This window comes from Callionymus lyra, unplaced genomic scaffold (genome assembly GCF_982586985.1).
Source record: "Callionymus lyra unplaced genomic scaffold, fCalLyr1.hap1.1 HAP1_SCAFFOLD_72, whole genome shotgun sequence".
NCBI lineage: Eukaryota > Metazoa > Chordata > Actinopteri > Syngnathiformes > Callionymidae > Callionymus > Callionymus lyra.
Window position 1 is genome coordinate 230,001 of NW_028258576.1, and position 7,500 is coordinate 237,500.

General features: G+C 62.0%; 1 non-coding gene across 1 annotated transcript; it reads right to left on the reverse strand.

Moving 5' to 3' along the window:
• Nucleotides 1-5,052: 5,052 nt before the first annotated feature.
• Nucleotides 5,053-5,171, reverse strand: LOC148058589 (5S ribosomal RNA). The gene has a single exon (XR_015709714.1). It is a non-coding gene; the product is annotated as a 5S ribosomal RNA (ribosomal RNA).
• Nucleotides 5,172-7,500: the final 2,329 nt, after the last annotated feature.

Sequence of the window (7,500 nt, forward strand, 5' to 3'; positions counted from 1 at the left end):
TCCCTATTAACCTCTAGGTGGTTGCGCTCGTGACATCAAAAAGACCACTTTTTGCAGAGCAGTCACACTCGGAAAAAATTTCTTTCGTCAGGCAAAAGAACCAGAGTTTTCAGCGGTCATCCACTCCAACCTTGTCCGATTTTGAGGCACCAGGCTCGGCCACCCTCCGAGCCTTTTCACTCCCTCTCCTGTTATGGTGCCTCCCTATTAACCTCTAGGTGGTTGCGCTCGTGACATCAAAAAGACCACTTTTTTCAGAGCAGTCACACTCGGGAAAAATTTCTTTCGTCTGGCAAAAGAACCAGAGTTATCAGCGGTCATCCACTCCAACCTTGTCCGACGTTGAGGCACCGATGTCGGCCAAGTTCTGAGCGTTCCACCACCGAATGCCACTGGTCCTCAACACAGCGGACTTCCAATCCAACCTTGTCCGACTTTGAGGCACCGAAGTCGGCCTCAGCCCGAGCCTTCCCCCGCCGACCTCACTGGAGCCCGCCATCCAGGGACCGGCGGAGGTCGCCCGCATGACCGCGGCAAAGTGTCTCAAAGTCGGGCACGACCGCTCGAGTCACCCGCCAACCCGGTCCGGGGCACCTCCAGGGACCGGCGGAGGTCGCCCGCATGACCGCGGCAAAGTGTCTCAAAGTCGGGCATGACCGCTCGAGTCACCCGCCAACCCGGTCCGGGGCACCTCCAGGGACCGGCGGAGGACGCCCGCATGACCGCGACAAAGTGTCTCAAAGTCGGGCACGACCGCTCGAGTCACCCGCCAACCCGGTCCGGGGCACCTCCAGGGACCGGCGGAGGACGCCCGCATGACCGCGACAAAGTGTCTCAAAGTCGGGCATGACCGCTCGAGTCACCCGCCAACCCGGTCCGGGGCACCTCCAGGGACCGGCGGAGGACGCCCGCATGACCGCGACAAAGTGTCTCAAAGTCGGGCATGACCGCTCGAGTCACCCGCCAACCCGGTCCGGGGCACCTCCAGGGACCGGCGGAGGACGCCCGCATGACCGCGACAAAGTGTCTCAAAGTCGGGCACGACCGCTCGAGTCACCCGCCAACCCGGTCCGGGGCACCTCCAGGGACCGGCGGAGGACGCCCGCATGACCGCGACAAAGTGTCTCAAAGTCGGGCACGACCGTTCGAGTCACCCGCCAACCCGGTCCGGGGAACCTCCGGGGACCGGCGGAGGTCGCTCGCATGACCGCGACAAAGTGTCTCAAAGTCGGGCACGACCGCTCGAGTCACCCGCCAACCCGGTCCGGGGCACCTCCAGGGACCGGCGGAGGACGCCCGCATGACCGCGACAAAGTGTCTCAAAGTCGGGCATGACCGTTCGAGTCACCCGCCAACCCGGTCCGGGGCACCTCCAGGGACCGGCGGAGGAGGCCCGCATGACCGCGACAAAGTGTCTCAAAGTCGGGCATGACCGCTCGAGTCACCCGCCAACCCGGTCCGGGGCACCTCCGGGGACCGGCGGAGGACGCCCGCATGACCGCGACAAAGTGTCTCAAAGTCGGGCACGACCGCTCGAGTCACCCGCCAACCCGGTCCGGGGCACCTCCAGGGACCGGCGGAGGACGCCCGCATGACCGCGACAAAGTGTCTCAAAGTCGGGCACGACCGCTCGAGTCACCCGCCAACCCGGTCCGGGGCACCTCCAGGGACCGGCGGAGGACGCCCGCATGACCGCGACAAAGTGTCTCAAAGTCGGGCATGACCGCTCGAGTCACCCGCCAACCCGGTCCGGGGCACCTCCGGGGACCGGCGGAGGACGCCCGCATGACCGCGACAAAGTGTCTCAAAGTCGGGCACGACCGCTCGAGTCACCCGCCAACCCGGTCCGGGGCACCTCCGGGGAGCAGTGGAGGTCGCTCGCATGACCGCGACAAAGTGTCTCAAAGTCGGGCATGACCGCTCGAGTCGCCCGCCATCCCGGTCCGGAGCTCAACACTTTGTCGTTTTTTCCACTCCCTCCCCATTAACCTCTAGGTGGTTGCGCTCGTGACATCAAAAAGACCACTTTTTGCAGAGCAGTCACACTCGGAAAAAATTCGTTTCGTCTGGCAAAAGAACCAGAGTTCTCAGCGGGCTTCCAGTCCAACCTTGTCCGATTTTGAGGCACCAGGCTCGGCCACAGTCCGAGCCCATTCACTCCCTCCCCTGTTGTACTCGCTCCCTATTAACCTCTAGGTGGTTGCGCTCGTGACATCAAAAAGACCACTTTTTGAGGAGCAGTCACACTTAGGAAAAATCCGTTTGCGCTCACACCATCCCTCCCCATTAACCTCTAGGTGGTTGCGCTCGTGACATCAAAAAGACCACTTTTTGAGGAGCAGTCACACTTAGGAAAAATCCGTTTGCGCTCACACCATCCCTCCCCATTAACCTCTAGGTGGTTGCGCTCGTGACATCAAAAAGACCACTTTTTGAGGAGCAGTCAGACACCGAGGTTTTCTGGATTTATGTCCGTTTTCCTGGTTCTCTGACTCGGGCACCTTGTGACCGACATCCCCCCCTTCCCTGGTTCTATTTTGCCGATACTTTGGTGAGTTTTCTACCCGCAAACCAAGCCCCCCAAGCCCGCCGCCTGGTGGGGGAGCATGCCGCCTGGCCCGGTTCTATTTTAGGTCACTTTGGTGAGTTTTCTACCCGCAAACCAAGCCCCCCAAGCCCGCCGCCTGGTGGGGGAAGAGGCCCCCTGGTCCCGGTTCTATTTTAGGACACTTTGGTGAGTTTTCTACCCGCAAACCAAGCCCCCCAAGCCCGCCGCCTGGTGGGGGAAGATGCCCCCTGGTCCCGGTTCTATTTTAGGACACTTTGGTGAGTTTTCTACCCGCAAACCAAGCCCCCCAAGCCCGCCGCCTGGTGGGGGAACATGCCGCCTAGCCCGGTTCTATTTTAGGTCACTTTGGTGAGTTTTCTACCCGCAAACCAAGCCCCCCCAAGCCCGCCGCCTGGTGGGGGAAGAGGCCCCCTGGTCCCGGTTCTATTTTAGGACACTTTGGTGAGTTTTCTACCCGCAAACCAAGCCCCCCAAGCCCGCCGCCTGGTGGGGGAACATGCCCCCTGGTCCCGGTTCTATTTTAGGACACTTTGGTGAGTTTTCTACCCGCAAACCAAGCCCCCCAAGCCCGCCGCCTGGTGGGGGAACATGCCCCCTGGTCCCGGTTCTATTTTAGGACACTTTGGTGAGTTTTCTACCCGCAAACCAAGCCCCCCAAGCCCGCCGCCTGGTGGGGGAACATGCCCCCTGGTCCCGGTTCTATTTTAGGACACTTTGGTGAGTTTTCTACCCGGAAACCAAGCCCCCCAAGCCCGCCACCTGGTGGGGGAAGAGGCCCCCTGGTCCCGGTTCTATTTTAGGACACTTTGGTGAGTTTTCTACCCACACTGCAGGTCCCCAAATGCCGCCATCTGGTGGGGGAACATGCCGCCTGCACCGGTTCTATTTTAAGTCACTTTGGTGAGTTTTCTGCCCACACTACGGGTCCCCAAATGCCGCCATCTGGTGGGGGAACATGCCGCCTGCACCGGTTCTATTTTAAGTCACTTTGGTGAGTTTTCTGCCCACACTACGGCTCCCCAAATGCCGCCATCTGGTGGGGGAACATGCCGCCTGCACCGGTTCTATTTTAAGTCACTTTGGTGAGTTTTCTGCCCACACTACGGGTCCCCAAATGCCGCCATCTGGTGGGGGAACATGCCGCCTGCAACGGTTCTATTTTAAGTCACTTTGGTGAGTTTTCTGCCCACACTACGGGTCCCCAAATGCCGCCATCTGGTGGGGGAACATGCCGCCTGCACCGGTTCTATTTTAAGTCACTTTGGTGAGTTTTCTGCCCACACTACGGGTCCCCAAATGCCGCCATCTGGTGGGGGGACATGCCGCCTGCACCGGTTCTATTTTAAGTCACTTTGGTGAGTTTTCTGCCCACACTACGGGTCCCCAAATGCCGCCATCTGGTGGGGGAACTGCCGCCTAGTCCCGGTTCTATTTTAGGTCACTTTTCTCACTTTCTTACCCACAAATAACGCCCCAAATGCCGCCGCCTGGTGGGGGGAACTGCCGCCTAGTCCCGGTTCTATTTTAGGTCACTTTTCTCACTTTCTTACCCACAAATAATGCCCCAAATGCCGCCGCCTGGTGGGGGGAACTGCCGCCTAGTCCCGGTTCTATTTTAGGTCACTTTTCTCACTTTCTGACCCACAAATAATGCCCCAAATGCCGCCGCCTGGTGGGGGGAACTGCCGCCTAGTCCCGGTTCTATTTTAGGTCACTTTTCTCACTTTCTGACCCACAAATAATGCCCCAAATGCCGCCGCCTGGTGGGGGGAACTGCCGCCTAGTCCCGGTTCTATTTTAGGTCACTTTTCTCACTTTCTTACCCACAAATAATGCCCCAAATGCCGCCGCCTGGTGGGGGGAACTGCCGCCTAGTCCCGGTTCTATTTTAGGTCACTTTTCTCACTTTCTGACCCACAAATAATGCCCCAAATGCCGCCGCCTGGTGGGGGGAACTGCCGCCTAGTCCCGGTTCTATTTTAGGTCACTTTTCTCACTTTCTTACCCACAAATAATGCCCCAAATGCCGCCGCCTGGTGGGGGGAACTGCCGCCTAGTCCCGGTTCTATTTTAGGTCACTTTTCTCACTTTCTGACCCACAAATAATGCCCCAAATGCCGCCGCCTGGTGGGGGGAACTGCCGCCTAGTCCCGGTTCTATTTTAGGTCACTTTTCTCACTTTCTTACCCACAAATAATGCCCCAAATGCCGCCGCCTGGTGGGGGGAACTGCCGCCTAGTCCCGGTTCTATTTTAGGTCACTTTTCTCACTTTCTGACCCACAAATAATGCCCCAAATGCCGCCGCCTGGTGGGGGGAACTGCCGCCTAGTCCCGGTTCTATTTTAGGTCACTTTTCTCACTTTCTTACCCACAAATAATGCCCCAAATGCCGCCGCCTGGTGGGGGGAACTGCCGCCTAGTCCCGGTTCTATTTTAGGTCACTTTTCTCACTTTTCTACCCACAAATAATGGCAAAAAAAAATGCTTACAGCACCCAGTATTCCCAGGCGGTCTCCCATCCAAGTACTAACTGGGCCCGACCCTGCTTGGCTTCCGAGATCAGACGAGATCGGGCTCATTCAGGGTGGTGTGGCCGTAAGCGAGGGAAGCGCTTGTGAAATGCCCCAAAGTGTTGAAAATGTTCCCCAGGCCCCTGGTTCCCCATCCCCGCAGGAGGAGGCTCCCCAGGCCCCCTGGTTCCCCATCCCCGCAGGAGGAGGCTCCCCAGGCGCCCTGGTTCTCCATCCCCGCAGGAGGAGGCTCCCCAGGCCCCCTGGTTCTCCATGCCCGCAGGAGGAGGCTCCCCAGGCCCCCTGGTTCTCCATCCCCGCAGGAGGAGGCTCCCCAGGCCCCCTGGTTCCCCATCCCCGCAGGAGGAGGCTCCCCAGGCCCCCTGGTTCTCCATCCCCGCAGGAGGAGGCTCCCCAGGCCCCCATGTTCTCCATGCCCGCAGGAGGAGGCTCCCCAGGCCCCTTGGTTCCCCATCCCCGCAGGAGGAGGCTCCCCAGGCCCCTGGTTCTCCATCCCCGCAGGAGGAGGCTCCCCAGGCGCCCTGGTTCTCCATCCCCGCAGGAGGAGGCTCCCCAGGCCCCCTGGTTCTCCATGCCCGCAGGAGGAGGCTCCCCAGGCCCCCTGGTTCTCCATCCCCGCAGGAGGAGGCTCCCCAGGCCCCCTGGTTCCCCATCCCCGCAGGAGGAGGCTCCCCAGGCCCCCTGGTTCTCCATGCCCGCAGGAGGAGGCTCCCCAGGCCCCCTGGTTCTCCATCCCCGCAGGAGGAGGCTCCCCAGGCCCCCATGTTCTCCATGCCCGCAGGAGGAGGCTCCCCAGGCCCCTTGGTTCTCCATCCCCGCAGGAGGAGGCTCCCCAGGCCCCTGGTTCCCCATCCCCGCAGGAGGAGGCTCCCCAGGCCCCCTGGTTCTCCATGCCCGCAGGAGGAGGCTCCCCAGGCCCCCTGGTTCTCCATGCCCGCAGGAGGAGGCTCCCCAGGCCCCCTGGTTCTCCATCCCCGCAGGAGGAGGCTCCCCAGGCCCCTGGTTCTCCATGCCCGCAGGAGGAGGCTCCCCAGGCCCCCTGGTTCTCCATGACCGCAGGAGGAGGCTCCCCAGGCCCCCTGGTTCTCCATCCCCGCAGGAGGAGGCTCCCCAGGCCCCCTGGTTCCCCATCCCCGCAGGAGGAGGCTCCCCAGGCCCCCTGGTTCCCCATCCCCGCAGGAGGAGGCTCCCCAGGCGCCCTGGTTCTCCATCCCCGCAGGAGGAGGCTCCCCAGGCCCCCTGGTTCTCCATGCCCGCAGGAGGAGGCTCCCCAGGCCCCCTGGTTCTCCATCCCCGCAGGAGGAGGCTCCCCAGGCCCCCTGGTTCCCCATCCCCGCAGGAGGAGGCTCCCCAGGCCCCCTGGTTCTCCATGCCCGCAGGAGGAGGCTCCCCAGGCCCCCTGGTTCTCCATCCCCGCAGGAGGAGGCTCCCCAGGCCCCCATGTTCTCCATGCCCGCAGGAGGAGGCTCCCCAGGCCCCTTGGTTCTCCATCCCCGCAGGAGGAGGCTCCCCAGGCCCCTGGTTCCCCATCCCCGCAGGAGGAGGCTCCCCAGGCCCCCTGGTTCTCCATGCCCGCAGGAGGAGGCTCCCCAGGCCCCCTGGTTCTCCATGCCCGCAGGAGGAGGCTCCCCAGGCCCCCTGGTTCTCCATCCCCGCAGGAGGAGGCTCCCCAGGCCCCTGGTTCTCCATGCCCGCAGGAGGAGGCTCCCCAGGCCCCCTGGTTCTCCATGACCGCAGGAGGAGGCTCCCCAGGCCCCCTGGTTCTCCATCCCCGCAGGAGGAGGCTCCCCAGGCCCCCTGGTTCCCCATCCCCGCAGGAGGAGGCTCCCCAGGCCCCCTGGTTCCCCATCCCCGCAGGAGGAGGCTCCCCAGGCCCCCTGGTTCTCCATCCCCGCAGGAGGAGGCCCCCCAGGCCCCTGGTTCCCCATCCCCGCAGGAGGAGGCTCCCCAGGCCCCCTGGTTCTCCATGCCCGCAGGAGGAGGCTCCCCAGGCCCCTGGTTGGGAGAGGGGGAAAAAGAGCAAAGTGTTTAAAAATGCCCCAAAGTGTTGAAAATGTTCCCCAGGCCCCTGGTTCCCCATCCCCGCAGGAGGAGGCTCCCCAGGCCCCCTGGTTGGGAGAGGGGGAAAAAGAGCAAAGTGTTTAAAAATGCCCCAAAGTGTTGAAAATGTTCCCCAGGCCCCTGGTTCCCCATCCCCGCAGGAGGAGGCTCCCCAGGCCCCCTGGTTGGGAGAGGGGGAAAAAGAGCAAAGTGTTTAAAAATGCCCCAAAGTGTTGAAAATGTTCCCCAGGCCCCTGGTTCCCCATCCCCGCAGGAGGAGGCTCCCAAGGCCCCCTGGTTGGGAGAGGGGGAAAAAGAGCAAAGTGTTTAAAAATGCCCCAAAGTGTTGAAAATGTTCC